Source organism: Miniopterus schreibersii, assembly GCF_964146895.1.
Source record: "Miniopterus schreibersii genome assembly, chromosome: 2".
In the NCBI taxonomy this organism is placed as follows: Eukaryota; Metazoa; Chordata; class Mammalia; order Chiroptera; family Miniopteridae; genus Miniopterus; species Miniopterus schreibersii.
In genome coordinates this window covers 24,127,428-24,154,415 of record NC_138102.1, presented here as the reverse complement: position 1 = coordinate 24,154,415, position 26,988 = coordinate 24,127,428, and the positions used below count along the sequence as shown (strand labels likewise).

General features: G+C 44.3%; 1 protein-coding gene across 7 annotated transcripts in view; it reads right to left on the bottom strand.

Annotated features, from left to right (window-relative positions):
- The window catches only part of CSGALNACT1 (chondroitin sulfate N-acetylgalactosaminyltransferase 1), a 268,054-nt gene that overhangs the window by 197,450 nt on the left and 43,616 nt on the right, over positions 1–26,988 (bottom strand). The window contains exon 1 of one of the 7 annotated variants that reach the window (XM_081128073.1): positions 17,015–17,034. The exons of the other annotated variants lie outside the window; for them this stretch is intronic. The gene's annotated coding sequence lies outside the window, so the exon portion shown is untranslated. Of the gene's footprint in view, positions 1–17,014; positions 17,035–26,988 lie in introns of those variants that run through there. 7 annotated transcript variants of the gene reach the window in all.

Sequence of the window (26,988 nt, the reverse complement as noted above, 5' to 3'; positions counted from 1 at the left end):
ACACACACATTCACATGCACTCACACATACACACACACCATACACACATATTCATACACAGCACACACATACCATACACACATATACACATTCACACATACACACACACCATACACAAATATACACATATACTCACATACACACACAACACACATACATACACACATAAATACACATTCACACATACACACACATACACCATACATACACACATCAGACACACAGACACATGGACACACACTCACGCATACATACACACATATACTCACATACACTATACATACAGACACACAGGCACATACACACACATTCATACATACACTCACACATACACACCATACATACACATATACATTCACACATGCACACACATACACACATGCATACATACACAATACACATATACACATGTACATGCACATTCCCACATACACTCACACATGCACTCACATACATAAATATATACACAAAATTTTACAAAAATACACAAACATTCCACATATGAGTCAACTGGCTTTGAATATATTTCAGAATTTAAAAACTGAACAAGGAACAAGTTGAATTTTTTAAAGTAATACAAAAAAACTAAGTCATTCATCAATTACTTTGTGAGTAAGCTCAAGCCCAAAGATCCCTAGCTATATACTTCTAAACTGCTAATCTATTTTAAATAAGAAAATGGTATAAATCACATAGGGTTAGGAATACATACTTGTGAAACCTCTTGAAATATTCTGAAAGAGAATTTATGAATTTCCTGTAATCATGGTTTGGATTCCTCCCCAAAACATTATTTTTTAAAAATTTGTTGTAAATGACTATTTATTGACTCTGAAACAAATTCTTCATAAAGCAAAAGTCAGAAACAGCATTAATATGAGAGCCCTCACTGCATATATGCGGCATCAATCCCATTGATAACATTCTGAAAATCATCACAAGGTTTCTTAGCAGGATTCTCAGAGTCCAGACACATGGATTCTATTCAAAAGCATTTCAATAATTTGCTATGTGGCTTTGAAAAAATAATTTATGTGAAATTTACCTTCATTTCCCCCATAGTAGTTTGAGTAAATTTGCCAATTTGAGCTCTAGTCCAATCCAGTAGCTATGCAACCACAAGGGGAAAAAAGAAAGGAAAAAAAAAAACTATGTTTCTGGAAGCAAAAAATTTGCTCTTTGATTTTCTGTATCCTCTCTTAATTTCATTATGAGATGAAGGCACAACCATAAATATCAGATATCAAAACCATATGGTCACTCTTCCATTTATCAAACCATATAAAAACTGCAGGCCTTTTCTTTCACGACCCATTTCTAATGTGAAATACCCAAAGGCCTCCTGGGAGGCTGACAACAGGGCTTCTTCGGGCAGCACCAAGGCTTCCACGTTGCCCAGACCCGCCTGTCGGCTTCATCTCCCGCGGCCCTCACCTGATGTTCCCTCTGGTCCTGCCCAGGAACAACCCGCTGCTTTTCAAATGTCTTCTTCCCTACCCCTCTTCAATTCTGTTACGTCCACCTGGAATCCTTTCCTTCCCAGTGTCTACAATCTCCCACCTAACAAAATTCATAATTCCGGGCTCATCACAGTGTGCCCCGCTCCATGCATGTTCATCTGCCCCAGATCGCATGTGCCCTCTGCCTGACCTCTACATTCCCTTCAGTGCCTATTGCGGTGCCTTATAAGCAGTACTCTCAATAAACATTCACTGAACTGAATAATCCGTTGTCTAATATCCTGCTCCCAAAAAATCTATCTATACTCCATGAATAAAAATTGCACAATTTTAACAGCAGAAGGTTACTGTAGCCAAGTTATAGTTTGAGCATTTCACTTTCGTTTATTAGCTTTTTAAATTATTAATAACAAAGTATCATTAAATATATATGTGCATACATATATAATGCCTTCTAAGACACTCGAATCACTGCCCCTATATTATTCTTATGCCATCTCTGAAGGGTCAGAAACATTTATTTTATATATGGGAAACCAAGGACCAACAAACAATATGTGATATCAACTTGGAGACCAGACTGCTTATGTACTACGGAAGACAAGAAAAGTAGAAAATAGAAACCTTTTTCTCAAGCAGCTTGTCATTTACTTGCAGAGAAAAGATAACACGAGACAAGTGGAGCATCTGTGCTTAAAGTATTTCTATGGTCCTGTTTTAAAATAGATTCCGCTTGGCTCCCAGCGGTGGTAGCTTTAGCCTCCTTGGTCGATGTCCATCGCAAGCATGGATCCCTGAGGCAGCTGAGAGAGCCGTGAGCTAAGAGTGACAGGCAGAGTGCCCCTGAGCACTGTGTGCGTGGCACACCCTGCAAGTGCCGTGGGAATCCCAAGATCAATGTGGCCAGAGGAGCAGTCGCAGAAGCCATAATAAGAAAGCACGACTCAAGCTGGCAGTTGAAGAAAACATAAAATCTGAAATGGTGACCAGGAAAAAAAACGGGAAGGAGAATTTGGGACCAAGGCGTGGAGGCAGCCATGAGCCCAGGGCCCATTGGGAGAAATGCACAAAACCCAGGAGACAGTCAAGTGCAAGACCCAGGTCCTAGTCCTAGATCCAGCCAAACAGTGTTCCCTGCACACAGCGGGAAGGCTTTGCTTCTGCCCTCCCCAATCATCCCTTCACCATTTCCCCAGATAAACTAGTTGGGTCTACATGAGGAATTCGTATGTAACAATATCTCTTTAAAGTTTTTTTTCTCTAATTATGGACGTAATCCAGGTTTACTATTTAAAAAAATATGTAAAACTCAGAAAAAGAAAAAGAAAAAATTTAACAACCATCTATATTATAATCCAGTCACATTTCCTTCAACATTTATTCACAATTATAGTATTATCTGCCATGTGCCAGACTGTTTTCTAAGCTCTTGGATACATCAGTGAGCAAAATAGACCAAAAAAAAAAATCCCTGCCCTCCGACAACTTATATTGTATCAGGAAAAAAGACAATAGCAATAATATGAACAAGTAAGTCGTATAGCATGTTAGGAGGTGGCAAGTATGGAGCGGTAAGGAGCAGAGCGGGGTAAGGCCATGGAAGTGCATGTGGGGTGGGGGTGGGAATGGCTGCGAGTTCAGTAGGACAGCCCAGGAGGGCTGGATTGAGGAGGCAGCATTACCGAGTGGAGATCACAGTTTTACAGGCTCTTCCCCCTCACTTATTAGATGGTATTTCCCATGTCACTAAATATTCTTTTGCAATATGAGTTTTAATGACTGCAGAGAGCTCCAGCTCACGAAGTTACCATAATTAATTTCATCATTCTGCTCTGTGGGGCAATTAGATTTTTCTCCCTTTCTTAACTATTATAAATGCTGCTTCTATTTCCTCAAAAGAAATGTAAAGTGACATCACACAGAACTGGGGACAAACAATGTTAAAGCTCGTGGCATACACTTTAACCGCACAGGACAGCAGCGTCTTAAAGCCATATGCACGGACTCTACTTCCTCTCTTCCTATCACGGTTCCTGCCACCCCCACCTGACCATCTTTTCATTAGGCTCACAAGCGTGCTCTGGCTTCCCCATCTCTGTACCATCAGCAACTCTGTATATCAGAGGGGAACTCTTCCCTGGAAGCCTGCCTAGGACAGGGATTGGGATAGAGCAGAACATGCAATAAATATCTACTGCGTTAACAAATGAACAAAAAAATGAATGAGTACTCAAAGGACACCCTGGCTTTTATACAACTGGAGATATACTTAGAAATCGTCCCTCCCCCTAAGGCTTCCTTCCACCAAGAGAGTCATATCCTTCCTCCTTCTGAGTCATATCTCAGGCACAGTCAGCATCTTCCTAACGGGCCTGCAACGTACTTCCCTCAATGCCTTTAGGATGCTGGAAATAGCCATATGACCTGGACAACTAAAGATTATTATTAACTATCTAAATAAAAGGCTGACTAGCATAGAGAGACTATGCAGAAAACACTTCTACTATTTTCCCTCTTTCTAGTTACTTAAGATGATAATTATATAATTTCTTACTTTCAACATATAAATGAGACGTCTACCTTTTACTAGTTCATAAACCACTCTTCAACCTAAGTTCTAACCATGCATTATTAAATTGCTACTCTTATAAAAATAAAATAAAAATAAAAACATACTGTCACATAAAAAAAGGAAAAAGCCTTAAATAACACATATAGGACTTGACAAACAAGAAAATACTGCACCGGGAAAAGTAAAGAGAACAGGACGCAACAGTTATTGACCACTTAAGCTGGTTCATTCTGGGATCACGCTACTGAGCAGTAAGTTTCATTGCTGGGGCAGTGGGAGACTCATGGTCAGCACTGTACTTCACTGTTAGAATAACATCCTCCTTCCGAAAGTCCATGTTCAGAAGTTAGATGTAAATCCAGAAAGCCATCTCGAAAGATTTCCTAATCTATAATGTAGCCTTAGAAAGAGCACAAGGCGAACGTCCTCTTACACTCACCAGCAGTGAGGACAAACATCCTGGGGTGACCACTGTCCTTTCTGTGAATAACTCACATGGCCATTCATTTCACTGCACTAAAAATGGACTTGGATGCAAAGGACAAAGGTGAGATGGAATTCAGAGCCTTCATGGGTTTCTGGGTTTAAATATTTGAGCTACATAACTACTGTGTCTTCACAACCAACCTGGCTGTGCTTCAGAGATGCTGAAAATAGAAGTGAGGGTGCTTGCTGCAGCAAATAACTGCTGAAAGAAGTTGAGTTCAGGCGAAAGGCAGAGACAAGAAATAGAAATCTGGGTGTTGCCAACAGACATTTCAAATCATAGAACTATCTTACTGGTGAATGCCTATGACAATCATCCTCCCTCTGACTGCAACAAGAAACTCTGGAAAAACTACAAAAAGCTGAGAACTATGAAAAGGAAACAAAATCTGGCAGATGGTGCCTACAGTAATTAAAACAGTATAGTACCAGCATAAGACAGATATATAAACCAATGGAATAAAATAAAGAGCCCAGAAATAACCCCTCACATAGGTGGTCAAATGAGTTTCTACAGGATGCCAAGACCATTCAATGGGGAAAAGGAAATTGAACTTCATAAAAAATTAAAATTTTGTGCACCAAAAACAATTATCAACAGAGGTAAAAGGCAGCCACAGAATGGGAGAAAATGTTTGAAAAATCATGTATCTGTTAAGGAATTAATAGCTAGAATATATAGGAAACTCCCAAAACTCAACAACAAAAATCTCATCCAAAAATGGGCAAGGGGCTTGAATAGATATTTCTCTAAAGAAGATGTACAAATGGCCAACGAGGGCATGAAAGGATGCTCAGTATCACTAGTCATTAGGGAAATACAAATCAAAACTACAATGAAATGCCACTTCACATCCATTAGGACGGCCACTATTAAAAAACCAACAACGACGAAAACAAACGAACAGGAAACACGTGCTGGTGAGGAGGTGAAGAAACTGGAACCCTTGTGCACTGTTAGCAGAACATAAAATGGTGCAGCTGGAAGAAAGTATGTTGGCCCTGGCCGGTGCGGCTCAGTTGGTTGCAGCAGCATCCCATACACCGAAAGGTCACGGGTTTGATACCCAGTCAGGGCAGACATCCAGGTTGCCGGTTCGATCCCCAGTCAGGACACGGGGAGGCAATCGATCAATGTTTCTCTCTCTCTCCCCCTCTCCTTTTCTCTCTCTCTAAAAATCAATAAAGATATATCACCCGGCCGGGAGTGGCTCAGCGGCTGAGCGTTGACCCAGGATCTAGGTAATTGGGGTTCGATTCTCGGTCAGGGCACATGCCCGGGTTGCGGGCTCGATCCCCAGCTGGGGGCGTGCAGGAGGCAGGCGATCAATGACTCTCTCATCATTGATGTTTCTCTCTCTCCCTCTCCTTTCCTCTCTCTGAAATCAATAAAGATATATAAAAAAAAAAATTTGAAATCATCATCTCAAGGAGATATTTGTACACCCATGTTCATAGCAGCATTATTCACAGTACCTAAAATGTAGAAGCAACCCACATGTCTACGAATAGATGAACCGATAAACAAAATGTGGTATATACACATGATAAAATATTACTCAGCCTTAAAAAGGAAGTCTACTCTGGCAAATGGTAGAACATGGAAACATTATCCCAAGTGAAATAAGCCAGTCACTAAAAAAGGCAGCTACTGTATGATTCCACTTATATGAGATACTTAGAATAGTTAAAATCATAGAGGCAGAAAGTAGAATGGTTGTTTCCAGGGACTGGGGGAAGAGGGGGGAATGGGGAGTCATTCTCTAATATATATAGGTTTCTAGTTTTGTAAGGATAAGATTCCAGTTTTGTAAGATGAAAAGAGCTATAGAGATGGATGGTGGTGATGGATGCACAACATTATTAATGTATTTAATAGTACTGAATTATATACTTAAAATGGTTAAAATGGCAAATTTTAAGTTATGTGTATTTTACAGCAGTAAGAAAATTGGGGGGGGGGAGCAGAGTGTAGAAAGAAGGCAAAAGTTGGAAAAGTAACCTGCAAATGGTTAACCCCCCTTTTCCTCTCCCCACCCCTCTCCCTCTCCCCCCCCTCCCTGTCCCTCAGCTTTGCCCCAAGGGTGAGCCCCATTCACAGAGGCCCACAGTCAGACAGATCTTGGAGAGAAAACCCATCAGTCCCTCTCCTGTGAGCCAACAAGTATGAGTGAACCACAGAGAGGAGAGAGCTAGGGAAGGGGAGCGACTTCTGTGCGTGAACCCACCCAAGTCTCGAGCTCATCCCTGAGTTGCATGTGTCAGGACAGACCCAGAACAGAAAGCAGAGCGTTTGGAAAACAACTATGTTGGAACCTCCACTCAGACAGGGGGACGCAGAGGGTGGCCTACACTGAACCATGTTGATTGCCTGCTATAAACAAAAAACACAAACATTATCTGGGAGTACAAAAGGACCCAGCGTTTACACAGCATAACCTTCACAACGTGCAGGACAATGCAAAATTCCTCCCTGCAGAAAGAACCAGGGAAATGCAGCCAGTTCCCAAGGGACAGAATAATCCATAGATGCCAACTCAATATGACCAAGATGATAGAATTTTCAAGCAAAGGCTTTAGAGCAGCTATTATAGTTATGTCCCATGAGGTAAATGCTCTCAAAATCAATGGAAAGCTGGGTGTTCCCAGCAGAGAAACAGAAACTATAAGAAGCAAATGGAAATTATAGAACTGAAAACTATACTATCTATAATCAAAAACTCATGGGATCACTGAGAAAGCAGAATGGAAATGAAAGAGGAAAGGCCAGGAAACTTGAAGATCAATGGGAATGACCCAGTCTGGAAGAACAGAGAGAACGATATAAAAAAATAATAAAAATTACAGCCTCGGGAGACTGTGGAACAATACTAAAGATAAAAAGGAGCAGATAATGGAATTAAGACCCAAAATAAATATTGGAAGAAATAAAGGGATGGAACTGGGTAAGGACATCTATAAAGTAAGTGGAGAGAGGAAGGAAGGGACTCAGCCCCTGAGCCTGGGGGTGTCCAGCATTGAGACACTGGTAAGAGGAAGACAAACCACCAATAGAGGCAGGACGCGAACCGAGGGGCTGGAGGTAAAAGAGCAGCAGTAGCTGCAGACAGAAGTGAGTTCAAGAGCACATTATTTTCAGAAGAAATTTCTGTATGCTGGTAGGGCTGACCCAGGAGAGGAAAAATTAATGATGCAGGGAAAAAAGACCAGCGTTAGAGTAATACCCCTGAGTAAGTGAGAGGAGGCAGAAGCCAGAGCAAGACGGGCGGGCCTTGGACAGGGCCATGGATGCGTATGTTGGTTTGGCAGGAAAGAAACCCAGACTCGGGAAGGCCAGATGGGGTGGGTTTGTAGTCTTAGTATTGAAAGGATGGAGTCATGGTCTCCAAAGTGTTTTTAGCTCATCAGTGAAATAAGAAGCAAGGTCCCCAGCTGACATTAAGGGAGGGTGAGGAGACGCTGGAGGTTCGAGGAGAAGAGCTGTGAGAAGTCATTCTGAAGAGTGAGAGAGCATGTGGACAGGAAACGCAGAGAAGTCAGCGGGGACACAGGGGGATTCCTCTGTGGGGAATGTTAAGTCACAGATGACTGAAATTTTCAAATTGTCTGGAAAACATTATACCCCACTAAATGCTGCTCAGCTACATTGCAAACACATTTCCCAAGTCACTGCCTCGGGGCCTAATCCCAAATGTTAGACAATCGCTTTAACCTTAACACCCAGCACTGGGGGGCAAAGGGATGGACGGGAGGCAGAGAGAGGTCTCTGTGGCCTACAGGAGATGGGATGGTGAGAATTCGCGTGAGATACTGAAACCCAGCCAACCCAGCCCTGGCAAAGGTCAGGCAAGGGAGAGGGAAACTCCAGACCGGTAATTCCTCAGATAACCAGGGACAGAACAGAGACTGTTCCAGAAGAAGCTGCAGAAAAACGGCAGCTCAACTTTACAAAGTCTTGTCTTACGTTGTCCTCTTAGCTGGGCAATTGCTAATGATACCTGACATAAATGCAAATCAGGCACCCAACAGAGAAGGTAAATACGCTCACGGAATATTCCTGTGTCCCCAGCTTATTAAGAAAAGAAGATCCAGACTGATGGTGTACAGGAAAAGGTCAAGGGGAAAAAAGCCAAACTGAAAGGCTCCAACGTAGCAGAGGGGACTGGAAAGTAATTCCTGGAACATAACAAATCTAAAATCTTTAAAACATCTTTAAAAAGAAGAGACTCTGCGCCTCTTGACTCATAAAAGAGAGCTCTTCAGAATGTGAGAGACATTCCTCTGGAGTGACAGAAAACACCTCAGAGCAAGGAGGAGGCCCCAGAAAGCACAGGAAACCTGTTGAGGACCAGATAAGAAGAGACTCCTGGGTGACCGAGAATTCCTGATTACAGGGACAGCGACCACCGCAAGAATGGAAGCCACACAATGAGGACAACTGGTTCAGCAGGCACAGCGCCGGGCGCTTCCCCTTTCTGTCGTCCAATCATCCTGACGTGTCACTGTGCCTACATTACAGATGGCAAACAGCCTCGTGGATGTTATGCAATCGGTACCACAGAAAATAAATTTCATCAAGTTCTGAAAAACAGTAGTTACTATTCTGCACACTAGAACTCTTAAAAGTAAGGAAATTCTAGACTTCTGGGGAGCCATAAAAAATTTCCAACCATTTACTCCACATACAGATCCATCTCGTTTTAAAATACAGAGGAGGACACTTTTGAGAATGTCAATCACCCCCGAGGCCACCTTTAGACTCTAAGGAGCTAGTATTCTTGTTTCTTTTCTTCAAATACGGTCTCACGTTAACATGGTCAAGTGTATGAGGCCTGACCAGTGGTGCTGAGGCTCCCGGGCACGCAGGTGGCGCCAGCAGCCTCCACGGTGGTTCAAGGCCGCGTGCTCCCCTGGAGGCCCTCCCTGAGCCCCCCGCCCCCAAGCCGATGCTGGGGCTCAATCCGCCCGCATCCTGACAGCAACAGAAGGTGGCAGCAAGGTGGGCTCGGGGGCCTGACCATGCAGCCTTTGTGTTTCGTTTACATAAATCACTTCACACTCTCTGAGAGTAGTTTCCTCCCCTACGAAAACGAGGGAGACCGACAAAAATCGTAGGTGCTTCGGAACTGGAACGGGGCCCCACACACCACTTTAGATGTAATTCAATCCATTTACTGAAGTACCCAGAGCACCTTTCAGATCCAAACTTCTAAAAATAGCAGCCACAGTGACAAACATGTCTTGTTCTGAAAGTTTACTTGCAAATCAGTTCTTTGAAACTGGGGAGGTCCTTATCCATAGAAATAATGCCATTAGGGGTTGTTGGGTTTCCATGTCAACCCACAAAAGCCTAAGTAACTTGTAAAATACTTGAACAGAGTACTGGGACCATGGTACCACAGCTCCCTGGGATGCAGGGGGAGCATCTCCCACCTCCTGTGAAGCCCCCACTGTCCCCACCAAGCCACCGCCACCAACCACTAAGAAGAAAGAAATTCTCGGGCAAAAAATAGGAACAGGAAAGGAAAACAGATATGAAATGGAAAGACAGGTATTGGGTGGGTGTGGGGACTTGGGGCAAAGAATGAGGACCAGCCCGGCAGATCTGGAAGAGCAGAGTGAGGGGAGGGGAGCAGGGAGAGAGAAGCCATTTCCCCTTCCTTTGCCCCCAACCCCACTACTGGCTCCTGTGGCCACCAAAACCGAGCCTCCCTCTAAGGAAGAACTGGGCACTGGAAAGGAGAGGGGTCTGAGGAAGGGGCAGCACGCGGCCGCAGGGCCTACATCAGACGAGTGGTGATTCTGAACATGAATTACCCACAATCCAGAAGTTAAAAGGCCATTTCTAAGAACACAATTTGGCACTTCCCAGGGCCCCTGTGCCTGGAATGGCTGATCTCACCCCTTACAGCACGTCACCTGCCCTGGACGGGGCTCCAGGCTCTCCTCTGCCCCATCCCCTCCTCCCATCTCCATCCCCCGCCCTACCAATCTTAGGCTGGGCAAGAGTCTGCGCCTGTGCCCTGCACACCATGGTCAGAAGGCTCTGCTCACACCTCCTCCAGCCTCACCACACCTGTGGAGCCAGTTCACAGAGCCCCTGGGAAGCACCAACCCAGACCCTGCCCCATCTTCCAGACCACACCACAGGTCCCTGAGACTTGCTTCAGTACCTGCCTAGTCCAATCTCTCAAAGGTGGACCCCTCCTGCAGTTATACAAGGGAGGCTGTTTGCAGAGGGTACAGGCAGACTTGGGACTATGGCCAAAGATGTCCACGTGTACTGAAGGGAGATTCTGGACAAGGAACTTGGGGATTCTGAGAATTCTGCACTTGAATCTAGCTGCCCAGGATATAATGAAAGTATATTAATCAAGAGAGGAGAACAGAACTGGATTTATAATGAGGCTGACTTATAACTTTGAGATATGCTTTAGTTTTGGGGGGTATATGCTAAGTGAAATAAGCCAAAGACAAATACTATATGATTTCATTTATATGTGGCATCTAATGAACGAAATAAACAAAACAGAAGCAGGCTCATAGGTACAGGAAACAGACTGATGGTTGACAGAGAGGAGGGTTGGGTGGAACGGTAAAAGATTAAGAAGTACAAATTGGGCCCGGCAGGGCGCGGCTCAGCAGTTGAGCATCGACCTAGGATCCAGGAGATCACGGTCTGATTCCCTGTCAGGGCACATGCCCAGGTTTCGGGCTCCATCCCCAGTCGGGGGCCTGCAGGAGGCAGCCGATCAATGACTCATGATTGATGTTTCTATCTTTCTCTCTCTCCCTTCCTCTCTCTGAAATCAATAAAGATATATTAAAAAAAAAAAAAAAAAGAAGTACAAATTAGTAGTTACAGAATAGTCCTGGGGATGTAAAGTACAGCATAGGGAATACAGTCAATAATATTGTAATAACTATGTATGGGACCAGTGGGTACTTATAATATCAGGGGGACCTCTCTGTAAAGTATATGATTATCTAACCACTATGCTGTACATCTGAAACTAATAAAGGATAATATTGAACATAAACTGTAATTGAAAAAAAAATTTAATGAAATATTTATTTAGAAACATGGTATGGAAGCCTCCATTTGTCTTCCTGCCCCAGGCCCAGCAGCTGCTAGTGGTGGGGCTGTCTCTCCTCTCCCTGCTTTTGGCCACCAGGCCATGTGCCAGGAAGGTCTAATCAGAAAGTTTGCTAATGAGTTGAGAAGCTAACTTACTTCCATTCCTACGGGCTCTTCCTAATTAGGAATAAAATGGCTCCCAGCAGACCCCAAGCAGAAGGTTTCCCAATTTCCCTCCCACTGGGGACACTTCCCTCTGCCTCATACCAGCACCTGTAAGATTATAAACACGACCCCATCACTGCCATGCCCTGGGACTTGGGGTCTTCCCCCTTCTGGTTCTCTGCAAGGAGAGCACTCACTGACGCACATGCAGGGGTGTAAAGCCCACAAACTATGTTGCTTCAGTGTGAAATGATGCTCAAGCAAACCGGTCTAAACCACAAGTCAGTCATAGATACTGGTCTCAGGTTACTCACCTCCCTGCGATTCCGGGCCATGCCACAGCACAGCTTGAGTAAAGCTGCTGATCTGGGCCAGGCCTGTCTGCCCACGTTGGAGATCTAGGTCTCAGCAGCCTTTCTGGCAGGCACAGATCAGGGACAATACAGTCCCGCTGTGCATTTGAAGGCGGGGTGCTGCAGCAGGGGCCCAGACAAGTCCAGGAACAACACTCACTAACGTTTAGGAAATCCCTAAAATCTGTGCTTATATCTGACAAGTTCAGTGGGGTGCAGCCCTTTATTCAGGGAGGAGCAGGCAGAGCAAGTTCACCTTGGGCACAGCATCCCTTTAAACAACCCTGGGGAAACTGATCTGCCATGTCAGACAGGACAGACAGGGGGACTCACAAGCAGCTGGGTACTATCACAGGGCTGTACCCAAGTTAAATGTCAGGTAGGGATATGTGATCAGATCTGTGGTGTGATTCACACTAGGTCAGGCTTTGGATGATTTGTGATAAATTCCCCAAGGTCTTGGCACCCTGACCTTTACCCTAATCACAATTATCGTGATCAGTAATCCTACCTGATCAGGTCACAATGATCAGGTCACCATGCCCTGGCCACCTCCAAAAATGGGTTTCCAAAAGTAGAAACAAGATAAAAAGGCCTAACAACTGAAAAACTATCAGAATTACTAAGAGTTTGGTAATGTGTCAATTTTTTTTTTTTAAAGCCCTTCTACATACCAACATCAGCCAGTTAGAAAAGATTAGGGGGGAAGGATATAAGATCCCTTTTATAACAAAAATTTTAAAAACTACCTAGAACTGAACATTTAAAAATTTGCAAACAAATGGTATTGAAGCAACTGGTTAAGATTTGAAGAAAAATAATAATAAAAAATTAGATTCCTACTCCAAAACATTCACCAAATTAAACTCTAGATCTAGCAAAGATATGAAACTGTAAGACTATGAGAAGAAAAGGCCAGCCAATATTTATAGCATTTGAAATGGGACAAGAACACTATGTCACTCCTGCTGGGATGACGCTCCACACTCCCCTCAGCTCTCAGCTCAGAAGAGGTGCCTCCTCCCCTGGCCACCCCCTGGGATCCAGGGTCTCCCCGACACACTGTCTCCCACTAAGCCTGGGAACACAATGAGGCTTAAGCAGCAGGACCCCTCTCTGACACCAGCCCTGGTTGGGTAGAGCATTCTGGGCAGGAGGAAAAGCCGTGGTCCCATCAGGAAGCCTCACTAAGGATGCTTTTCTGGTCCACCACCTAAGGAGAGCTCAGCAGGAAAAGGGGGGATTTGAAGCTCCAAAGCTTCAGGGGTTTCTTGTGATTCCTTTTCTCGTTATAAGTAACTATTCACTTCTGTATCTAATTCGGTATTCAAAATTTTATATTTTTCTCTTAAAAAGAAAACCAAAATTGCACAAGCGTCAGGCCCCACAAAACCTGGACCCATCCCAGCTCACACACTTTCTGCTGCAGCCCAATTCTCACGAATTCTGCACAACCCACCCTTCTACAGCATGAACGGATTTGGGAGGTGGTGCTCGGTAAGTATTCATTTAATAATTATACATTTATAACATGGATATTTATGGTTATGGTTAAGAGCACAACCTTTAAAATTAGATCTCTTTTAAGCCATGGTTCTCTTTTCTATAAAATGGGGATTATAATACCTTGCAAATTGGGAAGACTTGATGAGATATGTATGTAAAAAAGCTAAGAGCAGGGTCATAAAAATTTAACAGTAAGAAGGTCTGGAAAAATATATGTTTAAAGTGGTTATTTCCAGATGGCAAGATGAGTATTTTTCTTTATTTCCTTTTGTTTATTTGTATTTCCTAATCTATCGGCAATAAGCACATTCTCTTTGCAAAAAAAGGGGGGCAGAGTTATTTTGGGATGACCCTAATTAGTATTAACTAGTTCTTAGTGTTAAGAGCTCTGTGAAAAGAGCAGTTTCAAAGTACACTACCTAGACTTGGGAGCTGACCTGTGCTGTCCTGTGGGGCTGGGTTGGGACTAGAGGAAGGACCTAGGTGTAGATCCTGGCTGGTCCCTGACCATCACCATTGCCAAGCGCAGTGTTGTCTCAAATAGAGAAGAGAGACAGAAGGTGTTCAGCCTACCAGCCCCTACTCTTCCTAGGTAATGGAACCTAATACGAGCCACATGTCCCCAGGGAACTCAGAACAGGACTGCTTGTGGTGACCACACCAGCTGGTAACTGTTCTTACTCAAACGCTGCTCATCCTCAGTTCTTAGTCACTGAGTTTTCTGAATCTAGTAGGTGTGATCTTTCAATAAAGGATGTTTCATTTCAAGACTAACTTTGACCCTTGAGAATGAGCAAGAAAAGGTGATCTGGGAGTCAGGAGGCGTGGGTTCGAGTCCTACTCCTGCCACTTAACAGCCCTACGACCTTGGGTGAATCATTCGACTTCACTGAAGCTGTCTGATCACCTGTAGAACTCAGATAGTGGCACCTACCTACACTCAGACCAAAGGACAGGAACATACACGCTCTAGTGAACCCACTTTGGCTAACAGAGGATGGGAAACGTCAGCTGTCCGTCATGCTCCACCCAGGGCAGGATAAGACCCACAAGAATGGCCCAAAAATGGAGGGCCAAAAAGAGTGAGAAACCAATGGCAACACGGGTTTCATAGAGGGGACCTCTATGTCAGTCAGGACTGTTGATCATAGGGCTGAAGCTGATATTTGCCAGCTTAGGAAAAAACCAGATGAGCTCTCTCTCGCTTTATCCACAGGAGGCGCCCTCTGGGGACACCCACAGGAGTGCTGCCACCATGGCCACAGACAGATCCAGCCACCTTCCTCTTTGATGCAGAGTTCCTGCGAGGAGCATCCAGTCGGCTGTGCTGGGAGGCGTACCTGTGATCAGCCAGGGCGGATGCCTGCCTCCCACCAACACTGCACACAGAAGGGGCGTCCCAGAAATGGAAACGACAGCAAAGGCCCGAACAAATGTGCACTCTGGTCTGAGCGCCATGCTCGGTTCACGTGGAAACCTGGGCCACATAGAACTCGGGCTCCTCCGCACACCCAGGTTGCTCCCTACCTCTCCCTTACCCCTGGTTAGTACAAGAGAAGACAAGCTGGCCTGGGCAAGAATCTTCGGGAAGGTAGCAATCCAAGAGAGGGACAGTACCAATCCATTCACACCCTGGAAAAACAAGAGGGAATGAGTCACCGTGGTTGCAGGACTAGACATGGGGCCCATGGTCAGTCGGGTCTCTCCCTTCTCTAACTCGACTCCAACTCGGTCACCTATGTCCACTTCTCACACTTGGCACAGAAATTTCTGTCAGGGACAAAATCGTGTAGATCACAGATGCACACACACACTACGAAATGCAAACACCAAAGACAGGTTTTTCAAATGCCCTCCCTGCTGTTTAAGTGTTTACTATGCAGTTTAGATACACTGGCAGACTCAGGGCTGCTGTTTACACTAAGAACTGCAGAAATGTGCACAATGTGACTGTATTTGTGACTGTCACTCCACCAGAATGAAGCAGGCATCACTGAGGCCTCAAACCACCAATGTGCTTCCCGCCAGCCGACGTCCAAAACAATTAATTCCCGAGCCAAACATTTCAGCATCAATCTCTATACGCGACCTTTTCAACCCATGAGCTTCCTCTGCTGAACAGGAAACTTAGGAAATAAACGCATAACTCGGGTCTCATCCATTGCTCCCATTGGAAGTTTTGATTAGAAAGACTGTAGTTGATCTGAAAGAGATGCTGTACTAAAAAATATTATATATTTGTGCATTGCAATAATCTAAATGTACAGTGCTGTACAAATGTGCAAATTGCTGAAAAATGAAATTAACTAAAGCTGAAATTCTTTTCATCTAGCAGTTAATTAGCACAAATTACAAACTGGATTAAAATACTCCCTGCATGGTGTGTGCCTCAGACCACTGCCACACCAACAGGAATAATTTCTAAAATGTCTTCAACCATTTCACACGCGTCAGAGAAAATGTGTCTTCCAAAGACATGTGACATGGTTCCCCAGATGAAACACCACTGTCCCATTATTTACCCCAGTCAGTGGTTTTCACTCCTGAGAAAAAAGAAAAAAAAAAGACTACACATAGAAAGCACTGTTATTACTGTGTCCATTACAACTGTAGATCATGAAGCAAAAACCCATTGCAATTTTTCAATGGCTGACATTTCCAGGCCAATTTCTTACATAAGTCAAAAAAGAGAAAAGTGACTGAAGCAGATAGTCTATGACCCTCAGAGAAGAAGTTAGGTTTCTAATAAAATGTGAACACCCACACTGGCCCACGGGGATATAAATAATCAGTCCCTTACATTTGAATAGGCTCTGCCGTGGACGATTCTTACAGTGTAGAAAGCGCTTACAGCTGTAGGCAATCAATCTCACATCGCTCACAACACCAGTTGACACTCAGAGAAAATGAGTGTCTGACTAGATCAGTATTTGGTCCCTGGAGCCATGTGTGGGGGCTTCTTAAAACCCTCCAAGCCCTGGGTCTTCCCATGGGTGGTTGTACTTCAATGAGAGGTTTGGGAAAATCGGTAGAGTTTGTTGGTGAGGGTTTGAGGTCAGGGCAAGAGAAGAACTCTATGAATTCCAGTGAGCATCTCTGGGGAATGGCCACAGCATCCATCTGGGGAGATGGATTTTTATTTAAAATCTTTGTGTTGGTCTATTGTGAAACAAAATGACAGGCAAAGGGCCACACCCTGGAGGGGAAGGAAGGAGGCTACCACAGGTGGTGAGCCATCCCACGCACACAATGTTTTCCTCCAGGTGGAAATCCTTTGCTCTGCAGCAAATGTGTATCATGTCCATGGATACGAAACTGGGCCAGGATCCCTGCACTTACGAAGATCTAGAAGAAAAATTAAGTCACATAGGTGAACGGGAAAATATCACCTTACCTTTTGTATTGGTTCCTCTCCTTCACCCTCCAAATTCTCCCATCCTTGATAAAAATAGTAAGAAAGAAAAGAAAATGAACACTGGCCGGCTGGGTATCATCGTCTCATGGCCCTTTCTCTCTCTGTACCTCAGCTAAGCACTGTGAAAGCACTGTCCATACCTACTGTCCCCAACTCATCATCATCTCCACATTTTTCCTGGTAGCCCTGCAGTCTGACTTCCATCCCTACCACTCCAACAAGGCTGTCCTCACCCACTCACCTGGGCGCACTGCTCTGCAGGCCTGACGGGCACGAGCTTGAAGCAGCACGTGCCTCCTGAGTGGGCCAAGGCAGATTCCAATGGGCATGTAATTTACCGGCAGCAGTGCAGCCTCACCCTACCAACAAGTGAGCGATCCTTCACTTAGACGCCACAGTTCAATGTTCAGCAGAAGCTCCTAATAGCACGTAGGCAGTTCTAAGACATGATGTCAAATTCTCTCATCAACAGGTAGAGTCTAGAGTCCCCACCCCTTCAACACCGGCCCACCAACAGAGCACAACAGAAGTAACGCCATGAGACTTCCAAGGCTGTCCTGGAGACCACATCATTGCCGCCTGGTTCTCCTGGGACTGGCACTCTAAGAACCCAGCTACCACGGAATGAGAAAGTTCAGACACTTCTTGGAGTGTCTTACGTGAGGAGGAACCAAGGCCCCTGGCCCTCGGCCCCAGCTGAGCTCCCAGTCTACAGCTAGAGCCAACTCACCAGCCTTGTGAGTGGGCGTCTGGGAAGAGGCTTCTCCAGCCCTTCCTGCCGGTGCCCTCCCACCCCTGCCCCTCTATCCTTCTGCTGAACCACCCCAGCTGATGCGCATAATGTGTAAGCCTCCCGTGCCAGCTCTGTCCAGATTTCCTACTTGTGAATTCAATAAAGGACTGTTGTTTTGAGCCACTATGTTTGGGGAAGGTTTGCTATGCGGCAATAAACCACTGATACACAACACCACAGAAGACTCTGGCTTTTCATAAAAATTCTAGAAGAAATACAATGAGAATTTTCTGTGTATTAAACCCATTACATAAAATACAAAACTATATTTTAGAGCCAACTGGAAAGCTACAGGTACATATTTACCAGCATCTGAAAACTGTGCTTCAAAAAAGGTCACAAGCAGTTATTTTCTAACAGATTGCCTAATACTGACTGGGTAATTAATACATGAATACTCTTGGAATCGATTTCTAAAGTAACAGAAAATATAATTTTACATTTTTTTCTTTCCAGATGGCAGCATTAACTGTATTTATAGCCAAAGTAAAGCTGTTTTTAAATCTTTATTATCCAGATTATCTGCATTATTATAAATTCATCAATTTTTCTAATCTATGTCCAGGTCCCAGGACATAGATTTCTCTACTTTGGGTCCTCACTATTTCTGCAAAGGAAACACAATGGCAGCTTCTGCAAGTGTGATCTATAGGACTATTCAATGGCAAGTAGCTTACATGTTTCCTAACTCAAAATCTGGCTACAGTTTACCAAAATGAAAAAAAAATAGAAACCATCTACAAAACAGCTTTTTCCTTTATAAGCAAACCCCAGTTGTCATAAATTACATGAGATATTCAAATTTGCTTGATCATAATGGAGCTATTTAAAAATACATGGCTGGAGTTCACATTTGCAGCCTGCAGATGGAAAAATAAAGATACTCTGAATTAATAATTAATAGGTGATTGAAACCCAGTAGGGAAGGAGCGGTGTGTTATGCACACTATCTCACCCTTCTCATCCTGCAAGCCTTGGGTCTTCCCGCGGGCTGTTTTTTCAATGAGTGACTTGGGAAATTCGGCAGAATTTGTCGGTGGGGTGTCTGAGAGCAGGGGTGAGGAATTCACAACCCTGTGAAGGTCGCTGGGGAAGGCAGCAGCATGCATCAACGTGGGAGACGGATTTTATTAAAAATATCCTTGGTTTGTTGTGAAACAAAACGCCAAGGCAACAGGCCACCCACTGGGGTAGAAGACGAGAGGTCCGAGCATGGTGGCAAATGACCCGCACTGTAGGTGGTGGCTCCCAGGTGTCCCACTAACCCCTGGAAAATCCCAGCACAGAGGTCAGCTGGTCGTGCTGAGGGTCCCTCCCTGAATGCCCTGAGCAGGGCTGCAAGGTCTCACGGCCTCAGAAAACCCACCAGCCTCAATCAGCAGGGGTATTTGTACCAAAAAGTAAAAGTCCACTAACCAGTGCAAACAAGACCCAATTTTTTTTTTTTTTAAATGTAACCCACCAATTTACATTCACCACAGAATAAACTATAAGAAAGAAATTGACTAGGGCTGTAAGACCAAACAACGAATTCCACAGGTGGCCATGGCTTGGTCCACTGAGGATGGCAGCCATCGGTCCGGCCACACCAAAGCCCTGGGGGACACCAACATATGACCCAAACAATGACCACCCACCACCACTTCTCAGCCACCTGCCTTTAACTAGTTCTGCAGCCTCTTTAAGCCTCAGTTGCTCTGCTGGAGGATCGAGGTAACAATATCTGCCTTGGTAAAGAGCCAAGACACTAATGCAAAGCATGTCCCAGGACCAGCAGCACCAGGACAGCCTGGAAACTAGCGAGAAATGCCAGTGACCAGGCCCTACTCCAGACCTGCTGAATCAGAAACGGAGAGGGAGGCCCCGAGTGGAAGCAGCTATCTGCGTTTCAGAAGCCCCGAAGGTGACCCCAAGTCATGCTGAGCTTTGAGAGCCACTGCGTAACTATTCTTACAGCGCAGTGCCTGGTACATAGGGACAATTCCACAAATGATCATCACACGGTTACAGACAGCTGAACTCAGCTCACCTCACCCCCTCTCCGCAATGCGGGCAATACTATGGTCTACTTACAGTGTATTCAGAGTCTGTGATGACGACATGGAGATGGTCACAATGACGACAGCGATGATTAAAATGGCCATTTTTCCACATAGAGTGACTAGAAGGGGGACAGAGGCCGGAAGATGCCCTAACTCGTGGTTGAGAATTTACATGACTAACTCAGAAACACGTTGCTTCTATAACAGCCATCCAGGACACAAAGGCACGAGAAGACCCTTTCTATACAGAACTTTTTACTCATGGTCATGGGGTTCTTCATCATTCATCCAGAGAGTTTCAACCACTTACAGAGAGGTTTCTGCGAGTCCAGGTCAAAGGCCAGCTGCGGAGCCTTCGCGTGGGGTAGGAACCTAACAACGAGCGCCCGCTGCCTGAAAACAGTGCGACCTCCCCAAGTGGGGCTGAGCTTCCAGGGGGCCAGGGAATAGTCACCCGACACAAGAAGGGCCCTCGGGCACAAGCCGCGGGAAATCAGGGAAGTCCAATGGTCCAGGCTCTTTAACCCTCCGTGAAAGTCTTGTTCTGCTGCTCCAGTGGGATCCATTGGGCTATGGCCTCCCTTCAGCACAAGGGAGCCTCCCCCCAGTCCCACCCCAGACTTGTGTCTGTGTGCTGGTGGTTTGCCTGTTTACAACTGGATCCATTCCCTGCCCTTCCCCTCCCACAGTCCCCCCATGATCCTTCTCCCCTCACAAACTACCTTTCCAGACTCTCTTGCCAACTGGCTCCAGCTAGATTTAGGTGGGAGGCTGAAGGAGAGGAGAGAGAAAGAAGCCCTTTGCTTTCTCTATGTTGGATGGTATCTCCAGCAGTGGTTTTTTTCTTCCACATGGTTCCACTCCTACCAGATGGGCCTTCCCTCCATGGTCCCAGCTGCTTCTGGCAGGTTCCATGTAGATCCAGCTCTTGGCTTCTGGTAGCAACACGCCCACCCCCCCTTCTCTTTCTTCCACCAGCCTCAGAGGTGTTAGTGGTTTCCTGCTATTGCTAATCTCTGGGTGACCTCATCATTCCTATTTGGCTTTCAGATCTTCCAAAGACTTTTGTAACTAAGTCCTTGCATTAAAGGGTTTCCATTTGACTGCATGGGCCATGACTAATTCTGCCTCCTCTCACATCTTCAGTCTCGATCATGCCTTACCTGATGCCTGCCCAGCTCACTCAGCTCCCTATCCAACACTTTCCTTGGGCTATCTTCTCCTATGGGGAGCCCCTGTTCACATCTAGGTCTTTAGTTCTTACCAGTCTGTGATCACCACTTTTGATACCAGCCCATACAACTGTACCCTGAGGCCAGCCCCAGCCCTGATCACCCAGACTTGACACTCATCTCACTCCAGCTTTATTAAGGACTGGCCAGTCTCTACTGGCATTTGCCACCTGTCTCTCCTCGAACTCAGTAACTGAGTTAACATGCACACTGAGGTTCTCAATAAATATTTTTACACTGTGAACATTTTCCAGGAGCAACCACACACCATTAATGAGTAAATTAATTCTGCAAAAGTAACTTTGTGATTTAAAACAACTAACTGGCCCCAAATTCACCTGATATTTTCACAACTTTCAACTTACTTTTGGCTAGAAAGATACAACAGATGAACAAACTAGAATGAGAACACAGTGTTCCAGAAAATGGTGATGCTATTGGCAACTATCCACGTAAGTGCGGTAAGCACAGTATTAATGACTATCCTTGCTTAATGCTTCTTGGTTTGCAGAGAGAGCTGCCCTCATTTCAAGTCTTGCATTCCAAAACAAATCACTGAGTTATCTTTAATGACCAACCGTAGAAAGCTCAACTCTCTTAATTGTTCAAAAAGTTAAAAAACCAAAATCGAGACAACTACATATCGCAAAGATTATGGTGTTGATGACTTGGGATTAGAGCCAGGACTGGCAGACGCAGTGACTTTCCTGGGCAAACAAACACTATATTTATTCATGTTGCGTACAGCACTACAGCTTTTAGAAATAGTGTCCATGAGACCTTCTAGAATGTGAAAGAGGATGGGTTTCCTTAAATGTTAAATAAACTGCTAGAAGTGATCACCTCCTTTATGTGCTCCAAGCCCTTCTGTAGTTACTCAGCTATTCCCAGTTTGCTCTTAAGCAAATGCAGGCAACTGTCTTTTAAAAAGCACATTAATAAAAAGAAGAAAGAAAAGAAAAAGGCACAGATTTACAGGTTATTTTCTAAAACAATCCACTGCACAAACCCACGAAGTCCCCAAGAGTTTCTGCAGCAAAAGATGGCACATAGCGGCACCAGGTCTGCAAATGGCCAAAGTCCCTCCATTTGACAAGCCCAGGAGACCAGACGAGAAGCTTGTGGGCTGACAAGTTCCCCCATTCGCTCTGTATTTGAATGCCTAGAATCTAGTATTTTAACATCACCTAACACTGTGACGATGATCTGTCTATAGAAACATTGATTCAGTGCATTTTCATAGTACATTGTTAGGTTTTTGTTTCCTAAAGCCACTGACTTACTTTCAAGTTTCTATAGAAGTAGAAACAATTTAAATCATAACTTAATTTCAAAAATAAGAATTTGGACTTCTATTATTTTTTCCCACTCAAGTTTCTGGACGATTTCATCCTTGAAGATTTACAAAAAGGAAAACATTTCAACTAGGAAATTTTAGCACAGGGGTTTGCCTGGTTGTTATCTTTGCTCTACCACTATCTAACTGTATGACCATGAGTGTATTTCATAATTTCTCTCTTGGCCTCACTTTCTTCTTTGTAAACAGGTGGTTGGCCCCTTTCAGGCCTAAACTGTTTCAATTAAAATGACTGTACGAATACTTCAAAAAGATATGCACACCTATGTTCATGCAGCATTATTTACAATAGCCAAGATATGGAAACAAAGTGCCTGTCAATGGATGAATGGATGAAGGAAATGTGGTGGATGTATACAATGGAACACTACTCAGCCATAAAAAGGTGAAATCCTTCCATCTGCAACAATGGGCATGGACCTTGAGGGTATTGTGCTAAGTGAAATAAGTCAAGACCTCCCCCCAAAAAATACCATAGTACAAATTCACTCATATGTGGAATATAATAAACAAAAATGAAAAAGAACTCATAGAGACAGACAACAGATCAGCAGGTCAGTGGTTACCAGAAGGAATGAGGGGTAGAGGGAGGGCAAACTGGGTAAGGGGGTCAGTTGTGTGGTGACAGATGGAAACTAGATGTCAAATTCTAATGTTGCACACATGAAACATAATACTATAAACCAATCCCACCTCAATAAAAAGGCTAAAAATAAATTAAATGACTGTAAAATTGGCTCCCAGTATCGTAACTTAAGAAATACAGATTTTAATTCAAGGTAAATATGAAGCATGATAAAATAAAAACACTGGCCCTTAGATTTCTAAAATCATTTTGGAGGCTACATTCCAGCTTCAGCAGAGATTGTGAATATAAGAGAAACAATAATGTAAAGACAAAGGAATATGTGTGATTAGAGTAGTTTCCAAAGTTAACAAGGTTTCACATGATGTAATGTACATGCTCTTTTTTTTTAAATTTGGAGTCAAAAGCTTTTTCCTCAGTACAGAAGATTTTTGTAATATTTCTAAATGATCTAGCTTGGCAGCATTTGAGGAAGAAAAAAAATCAAGCATTACACTGTATGAGCTTTCATCCTGTCACAAAGCCATTACAGCTAATGAAAAACGATGGCATTGTTCAGTTTTATTTATAGTTTCCTCTTAATAAAATAAAAAATGAACAGAAAAACACTCTGAATATAAATTTTTAAAGACTTTAAAGATCCAAGGCCAGTAGCAAAAATGAATACATAAGCCTATAAATACTCTTTTTTTAAATGTGTACAAAGTATTGCTTGTGGCTCCTGCTGAGTTTTGCCTTTTTCCAAGGCATCATGAATAATTAGACATCCTACAGTCCAGGTCACTGTCATCAGGAATTTGGGGATATAAAAATGTGAAAAAGATTCCGTCCCTGATCTAAATTTTATACAATCTGTCTTAAACACGACTTACTAACTTCACCCCCAGTAAAACCTAGTGAAACAAGAGATAGTGCACCATATTTTTTAAGTCACCTACCCTCAAACCAACCAATTATGTGTTACCTTGAATTAGGTCTAGAAGCAAGAAAGAGAAAATGACATTTGTTTAGTACTTGCTGCCCAATGCTTCACAAACTTTATCCCATTTAACCACACAAGTATGCCCGAAATATTTTACATTTTTTTATATCCCCCGTCATAATACATTATACCAATAACAGGAACAGCTTTTTTTTTTCAGATTAAAGTAATTTTAATATTTTATTAGATACTTTAGACATAAAAAAATAATATAACAACCAAAAATAAGCATTGTTATTTAAATATCACTTTGAGTAGGGATCAGCAAACCTTTCTAGTAAAAGGCCAGGGGTTTTCAGGCCAAGAGAAAAAATTGTGGATATTATGTAGGAACTCATATAACCAAAGAGCACACAAATTTCTTCAACTTTGTTATTGATAAAATTCAAAAGATAGTAACAACAATTGAATATCACACAGATCAACGAATGAGGAAGAACTGAATTATTTGGGAAGGGATAACATGTCACTTAATTGGGGTTTAGAGTCAGTGCTCCCTATCATCAGATGGGCTGCAAATACTCATGTGTAGAACCCATTCTTAGTTTGTGGGCAGTGCAGAAACAGGCAGCAGGCCAGACTGGCCTATAGTTGGCTGACCCCTGCTTTACACTTTACAAAATATTTCACTAATCATTTATCCCACTAATAAAATTCATTATATGCCTTCGGTTATTCTTTCAAAAAAATATTTGATGAGTATGAACCATGTGCCAGGCACTTCACTAGACCACGGAGATACAGAAATGGGCCAGTTGGGTCCCTGCACCAGGAATACAGTACAACTTACAGACAGGCCTGCCCTCAAGGGGTTGTATACTTGGAAGAGCACATACTAAATGCTGTGAGAGAGATGGATATGATTCAGGTGGGGGCGGGCGGCACAGGGAAAAAGTGGCTGCCTCTGTCTGACACAGCCAATGTTCTACTTGCTAGCTGTGTGTCTCTGAGTAAGACATTTAACCTCTCTGTGCCTCTGACCCCCAATTGTAAAGTGAGAGTGGTACTAACGGTGCTGACCCTATAGGTACCACGAGAGGGTTGTGAGCACTCGGCAAATTAATTCATGGACAGCACCTGGAACAGTGCCTGGCACACAGGAAGCCCATGCAGGTGTCCGCTGCTCTCATTACGACAGGGAGGGGTCTGAGTGAACCGACCCTTCAGTGGTGAGCGGGGATCTCCCAGGAAGACAGGGGGAAAGGGAGCCTCCCAGGCAGAAAGCAGGGCGTGAAAATGAGCCCAGGCATGAAAAGCAGCCCGCAGTGGCTTGGCGCGGCTCAAAGGGAAGGAGGCTGAGCGGCAGGAGATGAAGGTGAGAACCGATCGCAGAGGGCCCGTGGGTGCCACTCACAGAACTGGCCCTTGATACCACAAACAAGGGGACACCCAAGTTTTAAGCCACTGAGAGCATCGGCACCATACAGCCTAGCAAGAGTGAAGGGTGGCTAGTCAGAGGCGAAAGTGAAGACAGAACAACTAGTTAAGGGGCTACAAAGAGAGATGAGCACAGCCTCTGAGAGGGAAAAGGGCAGTGAAGGTGCAGGAGGTGAGGACTTGGAAGCCACACAGAAGCAGTTTCAGAGTCAGAGTGACCCTTACCTGTAGGTCACAGGCGAAAGGAACGAGGAGGAGTCGGGAATGACACCCGGATCTCTGGCCTTGGTAGAAGATGAAGGGTGGGAACGATCTCCACGAAGGGAATCCAGGCAGGGGGACAGTAATGAACTTGGAGGGGGTCCAGACGGGACAATCAGCCAGATCAGCACCGGGAACGTCTGGCCATATCCCCTGCAAGGTAACAAGGCACAAGGTCCCAGGGCCGGGGAGAAGTAGAACAGGAGGAAGAGCAAGACTGACAGTCAGAAAAACCCAGAGACGGGGCCAGGTGCAGCTGGGCTGGGATGGGCATCAGAGACTGAGTGGCACCGGCATTCCCGGGGATGGAGTGGCAGCAAGCGCCACGCTGTGTGCCCGCTGCGCGGAGGCCCTCACCGGGGCAGAGTGCGGCAGGAGGTAACGAACTCGCTTTGGGACACGTCGACCTTAAGGAGCTCAGAAGGGGGTTGTAAGGAAGAGTCTGGAGTTCAGAAAAGGAGGTCTGGAAATAGATTTGAGGGTCATCAGAAAGTATGTGGTGGGTGTCCCTCCTGGAGAGAGTAAGGAGCAGAGGAAGGGGAGAAACCGGAGGCCGAGAGAACTATCCGAAGGGGAAGGGAAATCAAGGGGAAGGTCTAGAACTGGCACAGCCACTGTGGAAAACAGCATGGCAGTTCCTCAAAAACTCAGGAACAGAGCTACCATATGACCCAGCAATCCTTCTTCTGGCTATCTACCCAAAAATTTTGAAAACATTTATTTACAAAGATATATGCACTCCTATGTTCATTCCAGGATTACTCACAGTGGCCAAGACTTGGAAACAACCAAAGTGTCCTTCAGTAGGTGACTGGATAAAGAAAATGTACATACATACTATGGAATACTCCTCAGCCATAAGAAAAGATGAAACACTGACACTTGTGACAACATGGTGGACCTTGAGAATATTATGCTAAGCGAAATAAGTCAGAAAAAGCTAAGAACCATACGATTTTACTCAAAGGTAGGATATAAAACTAAAACTCAGAGACACAGACAACATTATGGTGGTTACCAGTGGGAAGGGAGTGGGGTGGGGGGTAGTAAAGAGTAAAGGGGGTGAAATATATGGTGAGGAAAGATGATTTGACTGGGTGGTGGGCACCCAATGCAATATACAGACCATGTATCATAGGATATACACTTGAAACTTATATAATCTTATTAACAAATGTCACCCAATAAATTTAATAAAATTAAAATAAAACAACAACAAAAACGGAGTGATAAATACTGTCAAATGCTGCAAAAAAGTCAGTAATGGTGGGGACCCAGAGCATCTCCAATTTGCTAATTAGAAAGTCAAGGTGAGAGGGTGAG